Here is a 27761-nt window from a genome sequence, read left to right on the forward strand (position 1 = left end):
CAAGTGGTGAATGATAAGCTGTGATATGTCTATACAATAGGATAATAATAAAACAACAAAAAAGAAACTACTTATCCATGTAATAACCTAGATCAATCTCAAAAATATTATATGAAGTGAAAGAAGTAAAGTATAAATGATTACATACTATATGATGCCATTTATATGACATTCTTAAAAAGAGCAAAACTCTAGGGTCAGAAAATATACAGTGGTTACCAGGGGCTGAGGGTGAGGGGAGAGGATTGACTACAAACAGGTATAAGAACACTTTTTTGGATGATATAAATGTTCTGTATCTTGATTGTAACAGAAGTGACAAAATTGCATACATTAGTTAAAATTCTTCAAATTGTATACTTTACAAAGAAAAATTTTATTGTATGTATATTACACCTCAATTTTTATAAAAAGGATAATAGTTGTGAAGTAAGCATGAACACTGAAAATACTTCCATAGATAGGTACCTGGAAATTTCATTTTTTGAGGCCCATGAGTTCCCTATGAGCTTATGAGCTCATTCTTCACCTGCCCAGACCCAATGACCCTGCCCTCCTCAATGTCAACAGCCCCTTTTCCATACCTCTTACGTGGCATGGAATGGGGTCTGCATCAGCAACTGCTGGGTTGAAAGAAATAGGAACTCAGTCAAGCTGGTTTATGAATATGAGAATTTACTAATGAGGATGTGGATATTTTATGGGATTTGAAAACAAGAAGTTCAGCTGACATCAGGAAGGCTTCACACCAGGAACTGGCACATCTCCTCTCCTCCTCAAGACCCAGTGGTCTTCCATATCTGTTTCTTTCTGTTCATACCTCCCTCATGCTTCTTCTCTTTCTTGTTTCAGAAACATGAGCCAAACATGGCTGGCCTAGCCCTACCCAGTCTCCTATCACTTTATAGTTTCACGTTAATCTATTTTTCTCCACTAGAATGCAAGCTTCATGAGAGAGTAATGTTCCCTACTGTATCACTAGAATTTTTGGTATCAGGTACAGAGTAAATGTTCTAAATATAATAAGTATTTGTTTCACAAAGTATTAGTTAATTTTTTTACTTAGCCATTTTAATTCAGTGACCGCCATCACAATTCATCTATCCCCAGTTACAAAATCCCTCGGGATAGGTACTTCTTACCATGACTATGCCAGTATTTCCTACTCTTTCAATGTCAAGTTAGTTTTTTTCCATCCCTTCCCCAATTCTGCTATTAGTTCTCAATAAGAAGTTTGAGTCAATTCCTCTTTAGTCATTTAATCACATCCTGGCAGCTTCAGTTTGGCTTGTCCTATCCATAAGAGCCAAATACTCTCACTACAGAGCTCTATTTCTAGGAGGTCCAGCAACCCTGTTTTTCTCCAAGTCTTAGATGGGACCTCAAGAGTTTCAGCTTCTTTAGATTCATTCACAGGACTTGTATATTAACTTGTAAAGGAAAAATGCTTAGCAAGTGCTTGTGGATTGAGAGTTACTGATTGATCATTTGGTACAAAGAACCTAAAATAAAAAATCTTTGTTCTAGACGATTTAATAATAGTGAGCACATACTATTGTTGCACTGTACTGGGGGCTGGAGCCAGAAAAGATGAACAATACACAGTCCTAAGACACTGCCAAGGGACAGAGTGTTCAGTGCAGGAATTAAAACATCCCACAGATAACTAATAAAGTAAATTATAAGAAGGGCACTGAGATAGAGGAAAAAATTCTCAAAGTCAAAGAGAATAGAGAAAAAAAGATTCTGAATGTGTGATAGGGGAGGTGTTAGAAAGGAGACAGCATATAAGAAACCTTTGAGAATGGAGAAGAGAAATATTCAGAACTGAATTAAAATGTGAATAAAAATCACGTGAAAATTACAGAGATGTAGCTAAAATAGTACTTAGAGGACAATTTATAGTTTCAAATATAATTATCAGGAAACAGGGTAAGTTTTAAAATAAATGAGCTAATAAGCATTCAAATAAAAACATTGGGAAAAAAAATCCAGAGCAAACCCAAATTATCAAAAAGAAGGAAATAAGGTAGAAGTCATAAATTAGAAAACTATAAAAACAAAATTAAAAAATTATCAAAACCAAAAGATAGTTCTTTAAAAAGGTTTGATGAGATAGACACCTTCCAAGACTGCCAAGAAAAAAAGAGGGAAGATACAAATAAAACATAATATAAAAGTAGAAATTAGGATAGCTACAACTGAGGTTTAGAAATAAAATTGGAGAATGTTTTGATAAAGGGAGATGGGAGAAGACATTCTAGGAAGAGGATACAATGTGAGCAAAGCCTGGGGGTAGGCCTGCATGTGAGACAAAAGAATTGATTCAGTATAGGAAGTTGGGGATGTCTGTTGAGAAGTGTGAATTACTGCTGGATGGAGAGCCAGGGTCCTAATGATGAAGCCTCTTGGAAGCCAACTTGTGAACAGGGCTTTAGAAATAGAACGCCAGAAAATGATAGGGGCAAGGGAGAATATATATGGATTGGGAAGTGACCAGAAGTGTGTGGGGAGATGGGACTAGAGAAGGGCAGTGGGGAATGGAGAGGTGTCAGATGCTGCCAAAGAGTCAAGCCAGAAGTCCCTGGATTGTTTATTAGAAGATGCACAGTAATGCTCAAGATAACAGTTTCAGATAGGGGTGAGACTGCAAAAGAGACATAAAAAAATTGGTTGAGGGGTTGTTATAGCTTATATGTTCTTTATTGTTTCCAAAGCATTTTTCATCTTATTTGTGGCACAGGCAGGTAAGGAAGACTGTAACTTGTCCAAGTGACAAAAGAAGTCAATTTCTTTAACATGATCAAGACAGGAAGTTAGTTATTTGAAAACATCAGTTAATTCACAATAGCTAAGACACGGAAACAACCTAAATGTCCATCGAAAGATGAATGGATTGAGAAGATGTGGTACACAGATATAAAGGAACACTAGTCAGCCATAAAAAAGAATGAAATAACACCATTCGCAGCCACATGGACGCAACTAGAGATTATCACGCTAAGTGAAGTTAAGTCAGAAAGAGAAAGACAAGTACAATATGATATCACTTATATGTGGAACCTGAAATATGTCACAAATGAACCTACCTACAAAACAGAAACAGACTCAAGGACATAGAGAACAGACTTGTGGTTGCCAGGGAGTGGGACAGACTGGGAGAACGGGGTTAGTAGGTGCAAACTATTACATTTAGAATGGATAAACAACAAGGTCCTACTATAGAGCACAGGGAACTATATCCAATCTCCTGGGACAGACCATGATGGAAAACAATATAAAAAAGAATGTATATATGTATAACTGAGTCACTTTGCTGTAGAGCAGAAATTGACACAACATTGTAAATCAACTACAATTTTTTTAAACAAGAAAATATCAGTTAAAGTAAGCACTCATAACAACATGACACATGTAAAACATTTTTCTTTTCTTTGGCCACTAACTGCCTGAATTTCATTCTCTGGTAATCAGCCATTGTATGGGTCCAGGTTACACAAGGAACATGAGAGAGAAAACTAGATACCTGCTTGCCCAGTTTTCCTTGCAGTTCAAGAAAAGGCATATGAGCTGGGCTCTGCCAACCAGATAAACCTGTGCGCAGAGGCAGACTCAGGAGCTCGTGATGTGAAAGGGGAAGAACGGGAGCTCACTTTCTCTTTGGTGGGGTCAGAAGAGGTCGTGGCCACTTGGTGGAGTACCTGACACTGAGGTAGCTTTAGTGATGGTGGAGTTAAGGTCCTGGGTGGTCATTTTATAATGCATAGAAATATCAAATCACTGTTATGTACCTGAAATTAGCACAGTTGTAAGTCAATTATACTTCAATTAAAAAAAAAAAAAGATGGAGTTCCCGTCATGGCACAATGGTTATTGAATCCGACTAGGAACCATGAGGTTGCGGGTTCGATCCCTGGCCATACTCAGTGGGTTAAGGATCTGGCGTTGCCATGAGCTGTGGTGTAGGTTGCAGATGCGGCTCAGATCCTGCGTTGCTGTGGCTCTGGCATAGGCCGGCAGCTACAGCTTCGATTCAATCCCTAGCCTGGGAACCTCCATGTGCCTCGGGAGTGGCCCAAGAAAAAATGGCAAAAAGACAAAAAAAAAAAAAGAAAGAAAGAAAATGAAAGCAAAGCAAAGACCAAAAAAAAAAAAAAAAAAAAAAAAAAAAAAAAAAAAAAAAAGAAAGAAATTAAGGTCCTGGCAAAGAAGTCACATGTCATCAAGAGCTCAGAAGAGGTGGCATTTTCTCGTCAGACCAGTTCTGAAGTTTGGTGTTGGGTGCTGTTCAGAAAACTCAACCTTTATCCCAGCCCTCCAGGTCTCCCAACAATTCTGCCAGCTACCTAACAATTTTTCTGCTTGGTCAGCCAGTCACTTTCTAATACTAGGATCTAAGAACCCTGACTGATAACACATTCATAAAATAAAAGTCACAAATTTTACTCTAAATCCTACGGGTGTATATTCATTCGCAAGTCACACAACCAGTTGAAAGAAATTCCTCTAATATATAGACAAGGTGAAAATAGGAAAAGTTTTAGTTTGATAAGCTCTTAGGCATCATTTTTTAGATTTATTAAAACTTATGATGTTGCTAGGTGAAAGAAGCAGGATATAAAATAGCATACATGCTGTATTTTCATTATGCACATAGCAAGAGATAACACCGTAATGTTAACATTCATTACCTTTGGCTAGTGGGATAGTGAGTGATACTGATTTTCATCATCTTGCTTAGGTACGGTTTTCTACCCTGCATGCATAACTCTCGTATGATAAACAGTCATTTTAGAATATAGAGAAACATGTCTGGGCTTTTTTTTTTTTTTTTTCTGCTGATCATTATGCTCTCTGTTTTTAGGAGCAACTTCCTTCCCAAGGTCTGATGTTCCCACGAGGGATTTTAAAGGAAACAACCCTCCCCCACCTCTCTGGCCCCACCCCACCCCACTCCTCAACCTTCATTCCTTCTCATGGGAGAGGCTGTGTCTCGTGGGATCTGGGAGAGTCGGAAGAAGTCCTGAGGCTGCCTAGCTTCGGCCCTTCCTCTCTGTCGCCTCTGCCTGCCTATAGAGAAGTATTCTGGGATCTGCTCTCTGCCTCTCAGTGGGCTTACAGGCATGTGCTGCCCTTGTGCTGGCAGGGCGGAGAACATGAGTGACATGAATTTCAGAGAGCCCTTGGCAGCTGCACACCTAAGGCACAGCTTCCAACCAGCTTTATCAGTAACAGAGCTCCATTTGTCTCTTGTCTTTTGTTCTCTTCTGGTACCAGAGTAGGGAGGGGAACGAAGGGTGTGATTGAGAGGTTCTAGACTGGCCCAGGTGGCCAGGGACCCGTGATTAACGCTATTTCTCTAGGTTTCTCAGTGCCCTCCAACTGCAAGTCTGAGGACACGGGGGAGCACTGGATGGTAGACGGCTCCTCATGACCTCCTATAAATGGGGAGAAGACAGGCAGCCACCAATGTGCTGCCAATCCAGCCTGCAGCCTCATTCCCATCATTTCGTCAGGAAATGTATCATTACTCAATATTCAGAGCCCCCACCCCCACCCCAAAAGGACCAAATGCCTTGGTTACAGCAATATATAACCTGTGCCATCAAATAGAATATCTGAAGCCAGGTCCCGAGGTTTCACTGGCAGCAAGACGTTTTAACAGGATTACAGCTCTTTTTGTTCAGAAAGCAGGCACTGTTCAAGGCTAGAAAGCTTACCTATGGATCTTAACCTTTTCTTTCACAAAGTATATGAAAAGGAAGCAAATCATGGAATCTCAAATCTGCAGTTCTACCCTGGATATTTTATTATTCCTCACCTCCCTCAGATAAAGTTTCATAAATCACTGTTCTTAAAATCAAGCCATAAAAAACACACCCATCTTCCCAAGAGATTATCAGGATTTTGCAAAGTAGCTGGATATGGCAAGTGCTTTAAAAACCACAGAAAAGGAGCCAGCCAAATTCCAAATATTACATGTAATCTCCATCTGACAGCTTTCAGGGTAGACAATAACCAAAGTCAATCATTTGTTTCTCAGGTTTCCTGACAATATTTTTCTCAACTTTATTCTTAAGTGATTACTTAAGGTCATGAAAGCAACAGTTTAAGATACACATGTCATGTATACAGAAAAGATATACAGATATACAGAAAAGCAAAACTCAGAACAACCAAGCCTTAAAAGCTGCTTCCTTTGTGCATCAGAATGCATGCTATTAAAATATTAAGACCCAAACACACTAAAGTTAAATAGTACTATTGAGTATCTAAAAATCTTTGGGTAAAATGTTTCTGATAGCATTGTTTTTTAGGAAATCAAGCAAAAGGTGCCAAATGACCAGTGAAGCTCAGGATAAATTATTTTTAATAAGACAGCAGACTATTGAACGGGATTTTGGTGCCGGTTTCTTCAAGATTAGGAACATGGGAGTGATTGACAATGGTGGGGTTTGATGGCTGGGCAACACTGATGGCCCCAGTGTAGGTCTGAATCCTGTCCCAACCCTCTGTGACTCTGGGTCAGAACTTGCAGGCCCTTCAATGTCTTTGTTTACAGTGTCTGTACAGATAAAGGGCTAGTCCTCTGCTAGGAAGAGCAGAGCATGGTTAAAGGTCCACCATGCTGCTATTCACAATAGCCAAGACATGGAAATAACCTAAGTGTCCATCAAAAGATGAACGGATAAAGAAGAGGTAGTGTACACACACACACACACACACACACACACACTGGACTATTACTCAGTCTTAAAAAAGAATGAAATAATGCCATTTGCAGCAACATGGGTGGACATAGAGGTTACCATACCAAGTGAAATAAGTCAGAAAGAGGAAGACAAATACCATGTGATATCACTTATATGTGGAATCTAAAATATAACACAAATGAACTTAAATACAAAACAAAAACAGACTCATAGACATAGAGAATAGACTTGTGGTTGCCAAGAAAGAGAGGGGCTTATGGGAGAGGTGGTGTGGGGGTTTTGGGTTAGCAAATGCAAACTATTATATATACAATGGATAACAACAAGGTCCTACTGCATAGCACAGGGAACTATATACAATACTCTATGATAAACCATAATGGAAAAGAAGTTTAAAAGAATATATTATGTGTGTGTGTGTAAAATTGAATCATTTTGCTGTACAGAAGAAATTAACACAACATTGTAAATTAACTCTACTTCAACTGAAAAAGACCCCCCCCCCCCAAAAAAAAAAGGTCCACATGCTGGCTCCCAAAGTTCAGCCACAAGACCTTGGCCTCATCATTTCTCACCAAGAGTAATGTTCTTAGGGAAAATCTAAAAGGAGATAAGAACAAAGTTAGGAACAAAGCTATACCAGAGTCTGGGTCATAACACATAAAAGGGTTTAACTTCACAAAAAAAAAAGTTACAAGGAGCACTGGAATAAGCTGCTCTAAGAGATCTAAAGCCCAGGACATTTTTCCATTTAATCAGCAAGTGATTCCAGAAATTTTACTCTTAGCAGGTTTACATGTAAACATATTCATAAACATTTTATACCAACCATGAATCTATTTTTCTTTAAAACGGGTGATCAAATACAAAGTGATCAAACATTTAACAAATTTTCATTTTAAGAGTTTGGACCACTGGTGCTATGATAGAGCTCTGTGGTTTCAGGACTACAGATGCTGTTCAGAGAGGGTCTGAAGCACTGAGAAAGGGCAATTCAACTAGGCTAACTCCCAGCTCTCTGCACTATTCCTCATCCATGCTGTCTTTTTAAAACAGCACTTGATCTATCCCAACTCAAGGCATCCCTGTGGATTAGAACTTCATTTCTAGAGCTGTGATGCTTGGTTAGCATCATCTCTAGTCCAGACCTCTCCTTAAGGTTCTAGATGTCTATATCTAAGCAGCTACCTTGTGCCCCTCCTTGCAGGCTTCACAGACACCTTAAGATAAGTACTTTCCCCGCTCCTTGCTCACCCTCCCAATGAGTCATTCCATTCTCCATTTCTTTTTTTTCTTTTTCTTTTTATGGCTGCATCTATAGCACATGGAAGTCCCCGGGCTAGGGGTCGAATCAGAGCTGTAGCTGGGGGCCTACACCACAGCCATGGCAACAAGGGATCTGAGCTGCATATGTGACCTACACCATATCTTGCAGCAACACCAGATCCTTAACCCACTGAGCAAGGCCAGGTATCAAACTCGCATCCTCACAGAGACAATGTCAGGTCCTTAACCTGCTGAGCCACAGTGGGAACTCCCATTTTCCATTTCTTATTTCAGTGACGGGAAACCCCATTCCTACAGCAGCACAAACAAAACCTAGGAGTCAGGGGTGATACCCCTGATTTCCTTGCCTCCTATATCCAGTCCTTCCCCAGATCCTGATGACTGTACCTGCTAAATCTTTCCAGTCTGTCCATCTCCCAGATCTTCTGTCAGCATTTTCTGAACCACCCACGCCCCCTTGGGGTTCTGTGATGGGCTCTAATGTGAAGCACCTTCCTTGTTGGAAAATGTTTACAAACCTGCTCTCCCTTTTGCCCTCTTTCCAATCTACTCTCACAGCAAAGCACACGTCTGATCATATCTTTCCTTTATCTGAAACATTGAAAAGGCTTCCTATTGTCCTCAGTGTCCAGCAAGCTGCCCACACTGTCCCTTCCAGACACCCCCTCCCCTTCCCAGGGACCTAGTGCACCCTCTCCCTTCTGCCTGGAGTTACGCCCTCTTCCACCTCAGTGACTTCCCCACACAGAGAAGTCCCTCCCAAGTGATCCCAATAGGACTGGCTGCCGGTCACACGCAAGCACTTTCACCTTTCTTTCATGGCACTCATCAGTTGTAATGACAGCAATGACATGTACATGGTTTGTGTGTGTGCCTGTCTCCTGTGCTCAACTCCAAATTAGCTTCCTGAGGAAAAGGGCCCTGTGGGCTCCATTCCAGTCACCTGTTGGGCCTCACACAGGGTTGGCACACTGTCCATGAGCAGTAAATATGTGTAGAATGGATGTGATGGACAGTGAATGCTGAGAAAGCAGTGCTCAGATCATGGTGGTTAAGGCCTCTCTCTCTGGGGATCATTCTCTTGCCGCACAAAAGCCAGATTTTCAGAGCCTCAGAGGGTCTGCAGGAATATTCAGGCTCTTTTCTTAACAGATTTCCCCAATATAACCTAAGGGTTTAACAAAGGAGGAGGAAGGGATTCTTTCAATGTGATTTTTTAAGGCAGTGAGAACAGGTTGGCATCCTTTAGGCATCTGATTAATGGAATTTGTTCAAGTAATAATAAATATTTTAACTGCAACAGCTTTAATCTAAACTGAGAAAATGTCTAAGAATTGAGAAAGTGGGAATGCTCTTTCCTACAGCCTGCTCTTCTATGAATAAACAGAAAGATGAGAGAATGAGTTAAAAGGCAGTATGGTATCATAGTTATATATGTACACTGGACCTTGACAACCTACTGGCTGTGTGATCCTGGGCAAGTCACTTGAGCTCTCTGTGCCTCAGTGTCCTCATTTGTAAAATGAGGTATATGATTATAGCATACTTTATGAGGACTAAATGAGCTAATTATATTAAGTGCTTTGAGCAGTGTTTTATGTCACTTACCATGAGCAATACATAAATGTTTACCATTTTATTACTACTAGGTGTTTTTTTAAAGCTGCTTTACAGTATTCTGGCTAAAACAAATATAATCTGGTTATAATGGGAATCAATTAACGCTTAAGAATAAGATGTTTAAAATTAAAATATGCACTGGCTTGTTTTGTTGTACATAAAACTATTTTTAATGAAAATATTTTGAATGCATAACCTTGTTGATTCAGATATAGCAAACAAAATGCCTGTTAGTAGATGGTTGTTGGCTTCTTAACAGAGCTGACAAAAACATTCTTCAAATATGCATGAATAACCTGTTCAGTACCCAGTGAATTCATAAGCATATGCTTCATTTACCTCTGATATATAAAGTTAACAAAATCATATTCTGTTAACTGAGTTAGACAATAAAATTAATGAGAAAAAATATCAACAAAGCACATCTCTGCCTTAAAGCAGAACATGTATACCTACATCTGTCCCTGAGTTGTGAAGAGGATGTGTTAAGATTATATCAAACAGAAAGGTATTTACAAAAACAATTGCTTAAAATGTTTCCAACTGGACACACAGCTATCCCTCTGATCAAGGAACTCCACTCCTAAATACATACTCAAGAAAGAGGAGTGAAGACAGAAAGTCATATACAGGAATGTTTACAGCAGCTTTGTTCAGAGTCAAAAACTGAAAATAACTCAGATGTCCATCACCAAGATAACAGGTTAACAAATCATTAGGTATTTATACACATGAATAAAATACAGCAACAAGAAGAATGAACCAGTGATGCATGTAATAACATGGAGGTATCTTATAGATAGCAAGCCAAGGAAAAGAATCAGATGAAAAAGAAGCACATATGTGAATCTTTTTATACGAAGTTCAAGGATCGCCAAACCTGATAAATGAGGATAGAAGTCACAACAGTGTTTACTTGGGGGAATGAGGAACAGGTACAGACTGGGGGAATCTATGAGGTGCTGGCAATGTTCCACATCCTGATGTGGGTGGCAGACACACAAGTTTATCCACATGGAAAATTCTTCAAACACTACTGAAGATGTACATGCTTTATGTACTTTACTGTATGTGTTTTACTTCTATTAGTTAAAAAAATCTTCCCAGCAAGTTGTTTGTTTTTGTTTGTTTGTGCTTTTCAGGGCCGCACCCGCAGCATATGGAAATTCCCAGGCTAGGGGTCAAATCAGAGCTGCAGCTGCCAGCATACACCACAGCCACAGCAACTCAGGATCTGAGCAACGTCTGTGACCTATATCACAGTTCATGGCATTGCTGGATCCTTAAGCCACTGAGCGAGGCCAGGGATTGAACCAGTGTCCTAATGGATACTAGTCAGATTCATCACTACTGAGCCATGACAGGGACTCCCCAGCTAGTAGTTTATATCACGACTGATTGTACTATGATTTAGCAAAATTGGCTGCCACGAGTACTTCTTGTGTTGTTGGAAAGTTGGCAGAGCGCTCTCCCCACATACACACCAAACCAAGGGTCATGGACTGAACGGCATGCCCCACCCCGCCACATGTTGAAGCCCTAGCCCTCAACCTGACTGTACTTGGAGGTAGTCTTTAAAGAGGTAATTGGGTTAAATGAAGTCATAAGGTTGGGGTCCTAATCCAAAACAACTAGTGCCCTTAGAAGAAGAGGGAGAGACATGGAGAACATGTGCTCATAAGGAAAGACCATGCGAGAATACAGTGACTAGGTGGCTGTCTGCCAGCTGAGGATAGAGGCCTGTGGAGAAACCAAACCTGCCAACACCTTGATCTTGCACTTCCAGCCTCCAGAGCTGTCAGAAAGTTAATTTCTTTTGGACAAGCCACTAACTCTGTGGTAGTGTTTTATGAGAAAAGGCTCCCAGAAACACTCTGGGAGATTGACACAGACCCTCTGGAGTTTGTGGGACCCAGGTATTGTTATCTGACCCTTGCTGTGAGAAATCAAAAAGCTACTCAGAACTGGCAGGGCAAAGAGAGAGGGGGCTGTGCTTGCAGCAAAGAGCAATGGGATGTCTGTCTCTTGTGGGCTCTACAGAAGCAGCCTGCCTGAGCTGGAGGAGGTGAAGTTTAATATCAGACACACTTAGCACAACTACACACCTACCAGAATGGCTAGAGCTAAGTGAGTGGTCTGAGACCAGGTGCTGACAAGGATATCGACCAACCACAGCTCTCAGAAGCTTCTGTTGAGGGTGTAAACTGGTACAACCACTTTGGAAAACCTTTGGGCAATATCCCTAAACCTAAACATACACTTGTTCTACAACTCAGACATTCCACTCCTACAGAAAGGAATACTTACGTGCACTAAAATAAACGTTCAAGAATGTTCACAGTGAGACAACCCAACTGTCTATCAACAGAAGAATGGAAAATAAACTCAGTATATCCACCTGATGGATTACTAAACAGCAATAAAAAGGAACAACCTACTGATACATACAAAAACATGGATGAATCTCTAAAACAATACTAAACAAAAAAGTCAGACACAAAAAGTTACATACTCTTTGATTCCATTTATGTAAAGTTAAAAACAGGCAAAATTGTCTATGGTTACACTTGGGGTGTTGGTTGATATTAACTGGGAAGGGACAGGAGGGAGCCTAGGGGGCTGCTAGGAGGGGCAGGATATGTTCTGTATCTCATCTACATCCTAGTTATATGGGTTTTACATTTTTTTTTTTGGTCTTCTTTATTGGAATATAGTTGATTTACAATGCTGTGTTAGTTTTGGCTTTCACTGCAAATTTTTTAGTCAAGAATGAGACAGGAGTTTGGAATTTTTATTAGTACACGGGACTCTATTATATGATCCATAGACTGGATTTAACTTTTTGCCACTCAAGAGAGGGAAATCTAAGGGACCTGCCCAATGCATTTCAGTGGGGAAGAGAAAACAAGTCTGTTCAGTGGGCCGTGTGAGAACTGGGGAGGGTTGCTATCTGCATCCTACTGAACCTCACCCATCTGCCAAATCTGTTACATACAGAGGCAGTTTTTTTTTTTTTTTTAAATTTCAGAGTCCCTAAATAACAAGGTAGTGTTTTGGGAGCCTGCCTGGGTTATCACTACGTTTCCGTTTACTTGTTAACTGCCAAGGTGAACTCTCATGTCATAATATGGGAACCATAGTTCATTCCAACATCCACGGTTTACCTTGTCTGGTGGTACTGTACAAAAAATACTGGGGAACACAGAAGTCCTCTTGCTTAGCCCAAAGACAGTAACGGCAACCATTGGCTCATGTCACCAAGCTAATGATTATAGCAGATTGCAACTACTCCTTTTGGTTAATATATCATTTTACTAGGCCGTACTAAGATTGGCTAATTCCCAATTATTGGTCTACTTTCATGATGTTGTAGTAATATAAATATTTAAGCATTTTATATGCACATATGTATGTATGTGTATGTATATATATGTGTGTGTATATGTAGTCATACACTCAGGTATGTTTTTCATTCTAAAATTCTACTTCAGCTTTTATTTTGAGTAGCTCCTTGTTAAATGTGGCAACTTGACCATGCACATTTTTATCCTTTTCTCTCAAGACCCTACTTAAATTATTATAAAGGCATAGATAAGGTATAAAACCACCAAGAGAATGGGAGGGAGAATAGTCACAAACAAGAGATTTTAATACATTTCTTTGGAAGTGACTGGACTATAGAACCCCAGGGATACAGACCTAGCAAAGGATGGAGGTGCAGAAGGCTCTGGAAACAGGCGATTCACTGTAACCAGACAGTTGGATCCCAGCCCTCTGCTCGATGGGACAACACACACACCACCAGAAGCCAGCAGCTACTCCTCAGGAAAGAGACTGGTATTTGGGGATTCCCAGGGAAGCAGCTGAATTGGCTTGCTGGCTGAGCACCCCCAAGAAGAAGCCACTGGTCTGGTGGTGGACAATGTTGGGGTCACAGCTAGATCTTTATCCAGATAACAGTCAGCACCTATGAGTCCTCCGGGGAGAGCTATCCTAGCTTTGCCTTTTCATGGAAAGAACCAGAAATACCTGAGAATTTATGTCCCTCTCCCCACAGTCCCCCCTTTTATCCCCAGGGCCCTTACCCAGTGACTGTCAGGTATGGGTTATGTACCACCAACCCCACTGACTCTGGTGGGGACAGCCCTGAGGCCACATCACACTAGAGCTCTGCTGCCCCCTTTCCAGGCTCCAGGCTCCTCCAGGAGTATCTCCTTAATAAAGCAGCACCTGCATGCACCAACCATCTTCTCAGTGTTTGCTCTGGGGAGCCCAACCCAAGACCTCTACAAACCCTGCCAACTATACAGACCTCTGGCCATCTTTGGCACAGCCCTAATATGAATAGACAATCCACAATGGCCAGACATTAGCTGAAAACACCCGGTGTGGAAGGGAGCCATTCAAATAAGTCATGAGACGTAAACAAGCCCACTGTAATTTCCCAAGTGGAATAAAGGGGTGGTGGTGATGGTAAGAAAGGAAAAAAATTAAACTCAGAAAAAGAAGAAAAGGTAAGATTCACTGTGCAGATAACATAATGAACGAAAGCTTAATCATCCACCTTCATAAGCACAGTGTCTTACTTCATCAAGAGGAGTCTCATTCCACACCAGGAACTGCAGACAGATGGATAATTACCAGCAGCACCCCCTCCACCTTGCAGTTCTCCAATAAGTCTGCTCCCTACCCCCACCCTCTCTGCCTCCATCCACTGAGGGCAATTTTGAAAATAGTCTCTGCACCGCCAGTAAGTGGTATGTTGTGTCTCACTGGAGCAGCTCAGACATAACAGGGAACAAAATCCTGAGCCCCACAGCCTCCATTCTTCCCCAAGCAGGCTTCAAATACCTCACATGACTTAAATGTAATACGCACTTCTAACACTGGCTTAACCTCCTGTCTTCAAGGCTAGAGAGCACCTATCAGGGCAACAAGAATTTATGCCAAGTAGAAAGCACACTTTAAAAAATTTTTTATGCCAGCCATATATTTTCCCTAGGTTATTATATTTTTGGCAGACTAAAAAAGATACGCATTTATTTGAAAGCTGATCTAATTGTTCTTTTCCTAACAAATTTTAATAAGGGGTATACACTATTAATGATTTTAGTTCCAATGTTCTAGCATATTCCTTTCTTCCCATCCCTTAAATACACGGACGTGCACACACACACACACACACACATACATATAATTGGCTGATGACAGAACAGAGTAATATTTTCATAGACTATTTGGAAAAATAACATACACACACACACACACACCACTGTAATTACTCCATCTAGTTTCTGCCCACATCATTTTGAGAAGAAAATTTTAGATGATACATATATTCCTATACTTCCACTCCAGAGTCTGTGTACCTGCTAAGAAGTAAAACAGAAGTAGTGTTTAAGGCTTTGCTCTTAAGAGATGTAACTCCTTGGTCCATGTTGAGGAAGCACAGATGAAAAGATAAAGTACATTCTATCATTCCATCTTTTTTATAGCCAAGTGCAGAGTTCTGGCCTCTGAGTTAAGTTTTGGGGAAAGGGAGTTCCCTGGTGGCCCAGTGGTTAGGATTCGGCATTTCCACTGCTGCAGCCCAAGTTCAATCTCTGATCTGGGAACTGAGGTCCCACACCAAGGTGCTGCAGGCTGTGGCCAAAAGAAGAAAAGAAAAAAACTGAGGGTCAGGGGGAAAGCACAGCAAAAAGCAGGGCTGCTGGCAGCTGAGGCACAAGGCACTTCAGCCTCCAGAGTGACAGAAAGCCCCAGGGACAAAAAGCTAAACGTTTGGCCACTTCAATTATTCTCTAATAAGCCCTTTTTATGCTGAAATGCTGGTTTTGTTTCTTGTTTTCCCTTTCTTTCTTCCCTGGCATTCTTTTCCTTTTTTGGTTAACAGCAGGGGAGAAAACATGATTCCTAAAGCCCTTAAATTTAATTGCAAAACGTTAACTCAATCATTCCCCAAATTTACTAGGCAACAGGAAGAATTTCCTTTAAAGATGAAAAATGAGATACATAGAAAAGCAACAGATTTTCTTATCCCTGTTTATTCCCTAAATATGTACTACACACATGTGTATGGGTCTGCAGAGTATCATGTGCTATTCACCTTTCCAGTGCTAAAGGAGATGAAAACAATGCTGGTGGGTGGGTGTACACTGTGGAAGGACAAGAGAAGGATGGAATAAAGTGAGTGTGCACAGCTGCAGTCCAAAGTGAACTGGGGTTGCTCGCTAACAAGTGGTTCGAAGTGCTATGAGCATTTACATCAGGAGTCAGCATGCTAAATTCCATGAGACATATCTGGCCCAGTGCCCGGGAGTTGGGAGTGGCTTTACATTTTTAGATGGCTGGAAAAAAATCAAGAGAGGAATCAAAATTTTGTGACAAGTGAAAGTGATACGAAATTCAAATCTCAACATCCATAAATAAAGTCGTATTGGAGTTCAGCCCTGCTCGTTGGTTCACACAGTGCCTACTGCTGCTCTTGCACTATAGCAGCAGAGCTGAGAAGTGGCGACACAGGCCATGCACCCACTTAACCTATTTATTATCTGGCCCCATGCAGAAATAGTTTGCTGACCCCTGGCTTAGAAGAGAGTGATGTCACCTCTGCCCAAGGTCATTATGAAGGAAGTGACACATCTACCTTACTTTCCTATAACTCCTTCTATCTCATGTGATCCTCCCAGTGGCCCTGTATAGGAAGAGAAGAGAAGGGCAGGTTTCATTATCCCCCCTTTTACAGCTGGGGATGCTGAGGCTCAGCCCAATCTAGAGACTTGTCCAGGGTTGGCAGCACCACATTACTTCTGTCTTGAATCTTTCCACCCCGTGGTGTGGAGATTGGAGAGATGCTGGTACAACAGTTACACACACACACACACACACACACACACACACACCCCATGTGAAATAAGGGCATTATAAACAAGGGAGTCCAGCTGGGTGGGGGGGGGGCCTTCTGCCGGGCAGCAGGACAAAGGACACTTGGGGACCAGGAGCTATTGGGGCCTTCTCCTATCCCTGGACCTCAGGGGAGTCCCTGTTGCCCTGTCCTTTAGTCACGGAGAGCATCTCTGAGGGCCTCAAGTCCCGTGTGTAACATAAGTCCTCTCCTGATGTGGTTATGAAGCGTGAGATGAGTATGAGAAGCAAATGAGTTAACTGTGTATACTGCTCAGCACAATGCCTGCCACTTTATAGCTATGACGTTAACCTGCTTTCATTCACTGGGTGGGTAAACTACTGGACTTTTAAAACGGAGACTGACACGTACTTACATGAGACAACAGGAGAGCCAATAGAGAGTCCCATCACATGTGAACATCAGACTAGGTTAGACCTTTGCTCCACCCAATGCTATAGAAATATTCCACCAGTGGAACAAATTCTTCCTTCTTTAGGACAACCCCCTCCCCCAGGTATTAGCTCAGGGAAAAAAAGATTCTTGTACCTTCCAGTTATTGGAAGAAAAGTGGGTGTAAAAACTAGTTTCACATTTAGGAAGAAATATACTAGGTTGAAAGTGGGAATTGAGTAATTGAACTGAACATTTAGAACTCCTGAGGTTGAGGGTGAGGCTTAGGAAACAAGCAAAAAGGGAGGAGGACAGGAAAGAACTGTGAGGAGAGACCAGCCAGACCCGTGAGTGGTGATCTTGCAAGCCGTGAGTTTGCACAGCCTAGGAAAGTTGCTAGACTTCAGGACCAATCCATTCATCTTACTCCACTTTCCACACTAATCACTTCTTTTTTTTGGAAAAAAAAAAAAACATTTACTCAAAAAATAAAGTTTCCCTTTAGTATTATTATGACCTCATACACTCACACTACCAAATATCCAAATATGCTAATGATTTGAAACAAATTTTAAAGAGCTCTGATGTGAAATTATTTCATACTATAAGGAAATCAGCGCTCTTCTGATGGCTTTAATACAATAGAACAGTGTTTCTTAAACTGCATGTCAGGACCCATTAGAGCTGAAATGAGTTTAGCGGGTAGACAACCGTATAGAATAGAACAGAATAGAACAGAAAGCATCCAGATGTGATACACATAATAAAGGACAAGTATTGTTGAGTGAAACTTTTGTTTCAGTGATATGTTTGTGTGTGTGTGTGAGTGTGGGTGTTTACACACACTCATCTATATTGCTAGACCGTGATGTAAACTGTATTCTCACTAGGGACCATGGTCAAACAAGTTTAAAGGCAGGAATAGAGTGTGAATCCAGAATAAAAAAATCCTAATTCATTGAATAGCCATGTGAAGAGATAATTATTCCTATTGAATGGAATGTCTTTAAATGATAAGCTCTTCTGCATTTAAGTTATGCTGTGATTTATAAGAAAAGGGATTTCTGCACATCTTGCCAAGTATATCTCTTCTTTAAAATAAAGTGTATCTGTCAAACAGAATTAATCTTGGGATACAAAATTTACCAAAAGTCAGAAACATAAATGGTTACATTGTTCAGAATGATGGCTAATCCCTTGCTTCATGAAACAAAATCATTGGTGTATTTTTCACACTAATTAATCCACCATGGAGCAGGAGAGGAGGAGGCTGGAGAGAAGACTTTGCAGGAAGGGATGGTTTTACCACCACCATCCTCAATAACTTCCCATGGTCCCTGGGCATGTGCAAAAATAAGATGAAGAGTTCCCACCATGGTGCAATGGGTTAAGAATCTGACTGCAGCAACTCGTGTCACTGCAGAGGTGAGGGCTCCATCCCCAGCCTGGCTCAGTGGGTTAAAGCATCTGGCATTGCTGCAGCTGTGGCACTGGTTGCAGCTGTCGTTCAGGTTCAATACTTGGCTGGAGAACTTCCATATTCCACGGGTGTGGCCATAAGATTAAAAATAAAAGAAAACAAAAACAAAACAAAAATAAGATGAGATTTCTAGTTCCTCCAAAATTAGGTTTCGGAAAAGAGAAAGACACCTTGTGTTTAACTCCATGTAAAGTCTCCCATGTTATGAGGTATTCTCTCAATTACTCCCTTCTGAATGCCAAAAGCAAAAAGGTTATTATCTCCAAGACAACAGGAATGGAAATAAAGCAATTCATTAATGCTAGATGTGAGGGCAACTGATTTTAAAGGGAGAAACAGTGTCAAAAACATTTACCTAGTAAGACTGAATGTTTTATGAAAAGGAGATGTATGTTTCAGAGGTTACTTGAGAACTATTTGAACATAACCAGAAACAGCTGAAATCAATACTAGATAGGGATGCTTATGAAGGTCACAGGATTGAAATACAAGAGATGAATGAATGAATAAGGGGAGCCAAGATTTTAACACCAATTTAAGCAAATATTCCTTCACAACTGCATGTATTGTATGTCCTTAAACAAGTCATGAAGAAGTGCTCAGTTGCAGATATCATACACACACACATATATATATATATAGGAATAAAGGGGAAAAAATGATTGTTCTTATGCTGTGCGAATGGGCACACACGGCTTAGAAAGTCTGTCGTGGTAACATCATATGGAAATTCAAGAAGCACTATATTTCAAACAAATTACATAGAAATGAATATGCCAAATGCGGCCTAATGACCAAAAAGACTCTGAAGTCAAAGAAACATACGAAACATTCGAATAAATGATTTAGTAAAATGTGAAGGTAGAAGAATGTCATATTTTTAACTAATTTTAGATAATGTGATTTTAAATATATGCAAGTAAATTAACAAATACAAGTAGACGTTTCATCCTTTATGTCCCTAAAATATCCATAATCAAGTTGACATAAAACCTTTTAAAAGACCATCTCATTGGAAAATTGGGGATCATCTTAAAATGCAAGGTACCTTACACAAAGGGCATATGTGGTGATAGTCATCCTGAATAACTGAGGATTGTCAAGAGTTGGCTTGTGAGCAAACTTGAATGGCAGGAAGCTGCTACAATCCTAAAATAAAATACCAGTAACTGGCATGAAATTCTTCTCTGTAAAGAATTCCCTATGATGTCCCTGAACCATGTGAAACAGATACTGTGACTGTGCTGCCTCAAGTCGCCTCAGCCTACTTCTGAGACACCTGTAGCTCTGAAAGCTGCCCACTGGCAGCTGCCTGCCTCCAGCCTGCTCTGCTCTCTGCTTATTTACCCAAGGGCTTTCTCTGGTGCCTCCAAAGCCTGCTCAGGCTAATCTTGGCAGCACTAAAATGTTAGGAACTTAATGCCCCCAGTATTAAGTGGTGAATACAACCCCAGTTTCCTCGCTGCTTGGTGGACAATCGTAAAGAATGGAACCTCCATTGTGCACAAAGGTAACCTGCTCATTAACTTGCCTCTTACTGGTTTTCCTTCCTTCTCTGTCTCATTTTCTGCAATCGTTCAGGTATGCTTCTTGGGATCACTTCCCAAAGAGATTACTTGTACCCAAGTCCCTGTCTCAGGCCCTGCGTACATAAACTACTTAGCATCATGTGGTGATTTTGCGTCCTCTTTGAAGAAACAACTGTCTGCACAAATCAAGGTGAAGAGTTTTACCCTCATTCTTCACACCTAAATTGCTTAGATCTTTGGAAATGTCTCATCCATTCCTTACAATAAGTATTTAATGATCTCTTACCAATGCAAACTTTTTCTATGGGTTGTAGGGTATGCTCAGATAAACAAAATAGAGTACTAGTTTCAAAGACCTTAAACTTGAGAATGAGGCATGAGGACAGAAGAAGAAAAGAAGCCCTGTAACTAAAGAAGCTTCAGGCCGCAGAAGAGTGATGTGCACTCCAAGACAGGGGCTACTTCTAGTTAACTACTGTTTCATCACTACTTAGAGCCACTTTTCAAATTTTCTAACTTAAATGTTTGATTGAGGACACCTATATTTCCATAAACCCAGCAGTGACTCACCCACAGGTCAGCCCAAATGTGGGACACAGTGATGCAGCTTTATAGGCCTCTGATTCAATACCAAAAGGCAAAGCATCACATCGTCCGGCCCCTAAGTGCCCTCTTCATGTATCACGTGTGATACCACGTGGACACGTGAAGCAAGGCAACAAGTCAGGCTTCCTTGATCATGCCAAGCACTTCCCAAATACTTGCATAGCTCACTCTTTCACCTCTTTAAGCTCTCTCTGCTTGAGGCCTCCTCTGACCACCCGATATAAAAAAACAGCAAATCTTACACTGTCATACTCAGCTCCTTCCTTGCTTTCTTCACAGAGCTTGCCACCACCTGACATATATTTGCTTATTTATTTTTTGATCTCCTCTTACTAAGAGGTTGGTGGGAGTAGGGACTTTCCCCACTGCTGAATCCCTTGGAACAAGAACAGTGAATGACCAAAAAAAAAAAAAAAAAAAAAAAAAAGCATGAAATAATGTCATTTGCAACAACATGGATGGACCTAGAAAAGATCATATGAAGTAAGTCAAAGACAAATGTCATATGAGATCACTAATATATGAAATCTAATAGAAACGATACGGTAGAACTCATAAGACAGAAACACTCAAAAATTTCAAAACCAAACTTAGGTTCACCAAAAGGGAAATGGGGCAGGGATAAATTATGGGGTTGGTATTGATATACACACACTATTACTTATGGAATATATGGGTAATGGGACCCCCTGAATAGCACAGAGAAATTTACTCAGTGCTGTGTGCTAGCTTGTTTTGGAAAAGAATCTGAAAAGGAATGGATGTATCCTACATATATATGTATATGTATAAGTGATTTACTTTGCTGTATGCCTAAGATTAACACAACTTTGTAAGTCAACTGTATTCCAATAAAATTTTTAAAAATAAATACACAAAATACTTCTTTGAATAGTGCAGGCAAAAAAAAATGAGAGAGAGAACAGTGAATGTCAGAGAGAAAGTGCTCATTGAACATTTGCTGAAGGAATGAATAAATGATTTCATCAGTAGAACCTCAAGATCATCACTCACCACAGCTGAATTTCCATAAACTTGTCTGGAATCATGACATGACCCTATAACTCAAGGGTCTAAAGGGTTCAAAATTATCTAGTGAAAAAAATATTTATAAGGCTTCAGTGTAGTAGATATGAAAAAAATAAAAGTTTTTATTCTATCATAAACTTGAATAGGCCATGGAATACAACTCATTCAATGTCCATGGTATAAACAGGAAAAAATCCTAAAATTTTAGATCTTAGATACTACTGTACCTACCTTACTAAAAAAATAAAATAATTTATTCATGTGAGAGATATTTACTGAGTGCTTACGATAAATATGGTGTTGGGTGAAATGCTGTATTTGCTTTTCCTTTTGTCATACTTGCAATTATAGATAGGGAAAACTCATCTTTTTTTTTAATACGTATATTTTTCCCTTTATTTTATTATAACCTTTATTTATTGAAGTCAGCAATCCCTGAGAGAGAACAGTCACAGGAACTACTTCGGGTGGAGTCTTTCATTCAACTAATTTTAAAGGCAAATATTTTTCTCTTTTCAGTGAGTTTAAGGGAAGGAGGAACCACTGTATTTGACAACATTTCATGATCACTTTTACAAACTGACATAAGTAGTTGTCAAACTCTAACCATAGACAGCTAATTAATTTTACTACATAGTCATGCTCTCTAAAACCAGGAGGCCCTCAGAGCTGGGTGGTAAACTTTTATTCACCCCTAATTGACTCACTGCTCCATTTCTATAGCATATAGTCTAAGTCTTCGTTATTCTACCATGGCCTCAACTTGCTCACCACTCTTTGACTTGACCTGGAAGACTGGGAGAAATTCTTTTCCTTCTACCTCCAAGTTCCCATTGCTCCTGCCTCAAAAGAGTCCTTTTGCGTTCATCCAGTGTGCTCCCATCTTCTTGAAGATTCCGTTCCATCAGTTTAGCCTCTCCCTTACATTTTCAACTGCTCTTCCCTTCAATGGTTTCTTTTCCTCTGCTTATAAAGTAGGCTCAAGTTTTCCTACACTAAAGCATTATTTTTCTACACTATGCCCTGCCCTGGATGTATCACCTCACTTATTAATTAAGTCTGTCCTCACTGCCTTCCATATGCATCATCCTCCATTCTTCAACCCCTCACAGCCTGACTGCACGGCCATCACGTTCAAAGACAATTAAGGAAAGCCAGGGGTCAAATTCAATGGCTTTTCTTCACTGCACCTTCACCCACTTGGGCGAGCCGTAAGAATGATGGTGCAACCCTCACCTTTTCCAGCTTCCATAACATCATACTACTGCCACCACATTTCTCTAGCTGCCCCTTGTTTAGTATTCTTCACACCCTTTTTTTTTTTCTCTTTTCCTCTCAAACACACAGACATTCCTTATCTTTTGCCTCTTCTTGCTGTTTTCCCTATTATCCATTAAAATCACTCCTAAGTAGATGATTTACAAATCTCTCTTTGTAGCTCTAACCTCCCTCCGTGACTTACACCTGTATTGTAGTCCCTTCATCTGGACAAACCTGTCAGACCCAAAATAAAATTTATTTTCCCCCCTCTTCCTCATCCTCCTCTGAAGATCCTTCCTGACAATGACCCAATCATTCTCTCGGCAGAGCCTGACAATGACCTTGATTTCCCTGCTCAGGGTTCAGATTATTCCTGCACACTGTCTCTTGAGTCTTCCCTCTCCCCTTCACTCCCACTGCCTCATTTCCTCTTATCCCTGATTTGACAACAGAGTCTATCTAGTCTCACTACTGCCAGTCTTTCCTCATTTCATTACATCCAACACAATGCTTCAAGATTTTCTCCCTGAAGCACAGTTCTGGTCTTGTCAACCCTCCTCCTCAGAAGCTGCTAAGGTTCCCTGGTAGTTACTGAATACAATTCATATACAAGGCATCACACAACCTTGACTGACCCTCTCTTTCTTACCTTACGTCTCATTACGTTTCTGGCCATCTCCTGCACTCCAGCCAAAGTGCTATCATTCTTTTTATTGAGAAATAACTGACACACCACTCTGTTCCCTCTGTGAGCACACACTGAGGATAAATACGGTATTGAGTGAAGTGCTATATTTGATTTTCCTTTTGCCACACTTGCCATTTTAAAGGCCACCACCAGGTCTTTGCTCTGCTCTTCCTTCCTGAGTATGCCTTTCCTTCCCTGCCAGCTCAAATTCCTCCACTCAGAGTCTCCCTCTTTCAAGTAATCTTTCCTGATTCTTCCTTTTGAAGTCATTGTTGTATCCTGTGAACTCCTACAGCTCTACAAGCAGATAGCTTTTTCAGCATTTAATCATTTTCCACCATTCTTATAGTTAGTTACATGAACGTCCCCCTGTCTCTCCTTCCAGGCAGGATCTAAGTCTCCTTATTCCTCAAATCTCCAGGCCTCATAACATTTCCTGAGCCCTATCCAAAAGCATACAGTGCCTGAGATGTTGTAGGCAACTAACATGTTTGTAAATTAATGACAGTAACCCAAAGGGTTAACTTTGGATTTGGGGGCATGAAATTCTCTCAATTTTAAGAACAATTACTTTTTCCTTGTGGAAGTTAAGTCCCACCTCCTCATGGTACCAGGGTTTATTCCTTTTGCCCTCATAGGTCGATTTTCAAATGTCCCTTATTTCTAAGTCTTCCGAAAAATATACTTCTTTAAGAGACCCAATGGTGGCAAGGAAAAGAATTAAGGCTTCTTTAAATGAAGAGAATGCATCCATGCAAAACAAATGGCTTGCTGCAGACCACAGCAAAAGGTACAACTATTTCTCAGACTGAATTACAGGATTCAAGCTATATCATTAACCTTAATAGTCCCAACTTTAGGAAGCTAAGTAGTGCATTTTAAAAATTATCACAGTTATGTCAGAAAGAAAATCACTAATTCTTGAGTCATCAACTGTGCTGTTGTATAATTATTCTTTTTCAAAACAGTTTATTTATCTTGATAATTAATAATATTCTTAAACTGTCTTATTAGACATTTACATCTCTGAATTTTACCTGCAGATATAAAGATGCCAACTATTTTTTAGAAAATCCAAAACCTCTGAGAATGCCTTTTACACTCCAAAGTACTTTTCTCAGGAAGAAATCAGCAGAACTAATGAGAGTGAAGAACTAAGAATTAAAATTCATTTTTATAAATCTATCCTTAAATCCTGGATGCAGTCCAACAACCTCCCATTAAAATTTTACAAGACTTGACTTGACGTGGGAAATTTAATGTTCACAGCTCCAAGAAAACCCGATCTACAGATCATCATTAATTAAGAGAAGATAAATGGGAAGAAAAAAAATATGTGGACAGCCCTATTATTATTTTCCTATTATTATTTTCAATGCAACTCCTGCAAAAAGAAAATAAAACGATTTTTTTTTTAAAAGAGAAAGAAAGCTCTGATGCCAATGTGTTGTATACTTACTTGTGTAGCTATGACTGCTTACAGGCTTTTCAAAAGGATCAGGGCAGCCAGTTTGGATTCCGACAGCAATGCAGTAGAATTTAAGGTGTTATGATTAAAATATGTTCTAAGCAGGTTAATCTAGTCTCATGACATTTTAATAAAGAAATATCAAGATACTAAGTGGAAAGGTGCATTCATTTCTATAAATACCGCAGGAGAAACACAGGAGCAGGGAGCCAAACTGCAGTGGACACATATATGAATATGCTATCTCCCTTCCTATCGCTCTCTACCCAGCCCCACACAAGCCTATCTTTATCACGCAGAGACAATTAAACAGCTATTGACTCTGGATGCAATTCTGTGTCCTGGCTCCCACTGGGTGACTTATTCCCAGCCTGACATTTTCCAAATTCCCTACTAGCAGGCTACATTGACTACGCACTGACCTGGGACCTCACCACCATGAGTCTTGGGGGATTTCAGTTCTGGAATAATACATGGTACCACCTAGTCATTGTGAAGCCTGGAAGAGTAGATGACACCAGGAGTAGAAATAAAGTATCCCTTTTCCTAAGGAAAACGCCCTGCCTGTGTGACGTTGACCAAGGAGGGTACCAAATATTTCTCAGTAGGATCTTTTTCGTCCTTTAAATACCACCCCTCCCATCTCTTATACACACATCTAGAGTTCATGCTACAAGAATAAACATAAAGACCATATTCTTCAGCCATAAGATTTCCAGTATTTAAATATGGAAGAAGAAGGTCTAGTTGACATTCAAAGTTGGGGGAAAGAGAGAGGGATGTGGCCATTAAAGACCCTTCTCCTTCAGGTCAGACCAGAGATAAACAATAGAAACTGCAGTGTCAGGGCATCTAAGACCCTTACAGAGCAGGGGCTGAACAGAGGAGAGGTGTCACAGGATGGAAGCTCCCCTCAAAACCTTTCAGAAAGCCCAGAAAGGGTAACCATTACCCTCTTTCTCTGCCATGGGTCCAAAGCCACAGTCACACTTCCACATCCCCATGTCAAAAGACATGTGAGAACAGGGGGAAGTGAGGGTGAGTGAGGAGAAGTGAGAATCCCCACACCCGGCCATCCACGGGGCAGGAGCAGAACAGAGAAGGTACTCAGAGTTGCAGGATGGAAATAACAAACAGTGTCCCACAGTAAACGGGTGACAGCAAGTCGGAGCACCCGCAGATCTCTGGATTTGGAGAGCAGTTTGAGGAGCGTGGACACAATCACACACATACACAGATTCACACACATGGTATTTTACAAATCCGCACCCACCCTGCTGTCTCCCTCCACATTCACACACCAAGTGCCTCCTGCCCACTTCATCGTTGCCATCACCACACTCTTTTTCACAGTCAGCCAAGAGCTGAGGGTTCCTAGCGGGGATTCCTGGAAATGTCGTCCCCCAACACCTTTCATTCGCCATCCCCATCCCTTAGGCTCTACCTTTTATACACACACACACACACACACACACACACACACACTCCTGCCATGACTGTCATCAGGCCCGCCGCTGTCCCCAAAGCACTGCATTTCAGCAAGCACCGGACACCCGGCATCCCAATTCTCAACGCCTCCTTCCCCCGCCCCGTTAGCTCCGTGGCTAAAGGCACTGCCCTCTGGACGTCGCCGGCTGTCCCCTCTTATCCGCACTATTGTTCCTCGCAGCTCCTCTCGCGCCCGGGGGCACCCTTCCGCTAGGACCGGGGCTCAGTCGGGGGCAGCATCAGCGCCGGAGAGCCCCCATTCACCCACCCCTCCCTGGCGGTGGTACCTTGCTTGACAGCTGGGTCCGCGGGCCCGCGGGAGCAGGCGGCGCTAATGACAGCGTTGGTGCCAAGCCTGGGAATAAAGCTCCACTCCAGCCGCTCCTACCTCTACTGCCACCATCTTCTCCCGCCGCCGCCACGACCTCAGCCTCCCTCGCCAATCTCGGGCTAGGGCTCTGCAGCCGCCGCTCGGGCCCCTTCGGTCCCGCGGCCCCACCCCCTTCTCCCCACCCTCCCGCCCGCCGCCCGCCCCTCGTGACGCGCGCCGGGGCCGAGCCGGCCGGCTGGAGAGGGAGGGTGCCCCGGGGAGCGCGCGCGCGCACGCCGCGTGCTAGGAGCGCCCTGCCTCCCACGCCCACCCGCGCGCACGCGCGGCGCGCGAGCCCTAAGCAGTTGGGCGGTGTCCTCCACGCGCCGCCTCTGAAGCGCCCCGGTCCCGACGCGGGTGGGCGTGCCTGGCTCTGCTGCCTCTTGTCGCTCTTAAGTGCCTGGCTCGGGCAGGGGCGTCTTGCAGTGCGTGGGCCCCGCCGGACCTCCTGTTCTCTCCTCTGGCTGCTGGCCGGGCGCACTGAGCGTGACGTGGGGTTGTCTCCGCGAGGGGACTGATGGGGACACCCCCGCCTCCTCGGCGGAAGCCCAGAGGGGGTTCCCCGACAGGATGGGCCGCGCTGTGGGACCACGAGGTCGGGCCGCTGCTTTGGCTCCTGAGGGGTGTTCCCTTTGCTGAGTTACTACCGAGCTTCTCTTCTTCCGGCCCTGCCTGCATTTCGCTGCCCCGCGGCTGCACAAGACCCCTTCAGAAAAGAGGGTGGCTGGCGTCTCGGAAAGCGCTGCAGTCCTGCGTTGTCGCCGCCAGGGGGCGAGTCGCTCGGGTTTGAGCTGGAGCTAAACGGGCCGCGTTTGCCGCCCTTGAGGGGAAGAGTCCGTTCCTGGGGGAAGAGCAGAAAGCTTCTGCCGGGAGATGCTCGGCTTAATTTTTCTACCTGCTTCTCAGTTCTGGTTGGTCAGAATTTA

The 27761-nt window shown here is 41.9% G+C and overlaps 1 protein-coding gene across 9 annotated transcripts in view; it reads right to left on the bottom strand.

Annotated features, from left to right (window-relative positions):
• Nucleotides 1-27551, bottom strand: part of APBA1 (amyloid beta precursor protein binding family A member 1) — a 239843-nt gene extending 212292 nt beyond the window's left edge. For 3 of the 9 annotated variants that reach the window (XR_014822669.1, XM_021064697.2, XM_021064677.2), the window contains exon 1: nucleotides 26753-26912. The gene's annotated coding sequence lies outside the window, so the exon portion shown is untranslated. Of the gene's footprint in view, nucleotides 1-24968; nucleotides 26913-27202 lie in introns of those variants that run through there. The other 6 variants (XM_084987534.1, XM_084987523.1, XM_021064701.2 and 3 more) reach the window with 3 other exon arrangements.
• Nucleotides 27552-27761: the final 210 nt, after the last annotated feature.

Source organism: Sus scrofa, chromosome 1 (assembly GCF_054392235.1).
Source record: "Sus scrofa isolate SSC_HxYL_T2T_F1_AM1 chromosome 1, Sscrofa_HxYL_maternal_Yorkshire_Landrace_v2.0, whole genome shotgun sequence".
In the NCBI taxonomy this organism is placed as follows: Eukaryota; Metazoa; Chordata; class Mammalia; order Artiodactyla; family Suidae; genus Sus; species Sus scrofa.